This window comes from Malurus melanocephalus, unplaced genomic scaffold (assembly GCF_030028575.1).
Source record: "Malurus melanocephalus ecotype Western Australia unplaced genomic scaffold, MMel_1.1 scaffold_567, whole genome shotgun sequence".
NCBI classification, from domain to species: domain Eukaryota; kingdom Metazoa; phylum Chordata; class Aves; order Passeriformes; family Maluridae; genus Malurus; species Malurus melanocephalus.
The window spans coordinates 73749-75029 of NW_026623799.1; positions in this window are offsets into that span (position 1 = coordinate 73749).

The window sequence follows — 1281 nt, forward strand, 5'->3', positions numbered from 1 at the left end:
GGGAGCCACAGCAGGAGCAAACTCTGTCCCCAGTGCCCACCTGGGTCAGGCTGGACCCGGGGATGCCCAGGGGTGCCCAGGAAGTTCTGTGCCACAGCAGGGCTGGGATTTGCCAGGGCCAGCACGGGGCAAAGCCACCGAGGATGCCCCAGAACCAGCCCACCCAGACTTTGACCCTTTCCTAGRGAATTCCCAGATGGAGCAGGGGCACAGGCTTGGGTTCATAGTGGTTTTTTTCCTTCTACTTCTCTGCTTTTAATTACCTTTTTTTTTTTCTCTTTTTCTTTTTTGCTTAAATACATCCAACTGTGTTAATTTCTTATTTGTGGAAAGGGCTATCTGCACCATAACTATCACCTTTACATACACACACGCACACACGAAAAAGGAAACATATATTAAAAACACTTTTTAAGCAATACTCTGGATACAAATGTATTTTTTAACCTACATATATTCTAAACCTTCTAAACTTTTAAGGATCACTTTATCATAAAATAAAATATCCTTTTTTCTTATAATAAATTACCTAATAAAAAGTATTTTTATTAGCCCAGTTCCTTGCTACATTTACATGTAATAAATGCATTTATTAAAATAGAATATTAAATTATAAAGAAATGTTCTAATTTTAAAATCTTAATCTTTTTTTCCCTCCTCTCTCTCTCTTTAAAAAACACCAGGAAATGCATCAAAATAAACCCTTCAAACACCAAACAAAACAGGTTGGAGTATTTTGATTTCAGAGGTTAACAATATTAACAGTCTGAGCCTTTGTATGTATGAAGATTATTATTTTTTTAAGAAAGAAAGAAAAGAGAAAAAAATAATAGATATCCCTCCAGCTGAAAAATACTTTTGCAAATGGGAGCTAGGACAAGATATTTTTATAGTATCTCCTCATTAAATATAAATCCAATTTTGGTTCTTTTTTTCTTTCTTTTGTTAGGTATTATAATACACACTATTCTCTATATCATTTATGTCGATGAGGATGACATCACAGCACGATATTACTTCATCCCTCCGTTTCCCTTTGTTATATTCCATCACCCGCTCCTCCGCACCGTCCCTTGTTTGGAGTCGCAAACACCGCCCCGATGAGCGGTTTTGGGGGAYGGGGAACGGTCCCTCGGTCACATCTCCCCGCCGTGCCGGCATCGGGGACCGCAGGGTGGATCCCAAACTCAGCACAGCCCCCAAACCCCGCTCCCTGCTCGGACCGAGGTGGGTTCGGCGGAACGCGCGTGGAAATCGCCGAACCGGGAGCACCGGGGCTCT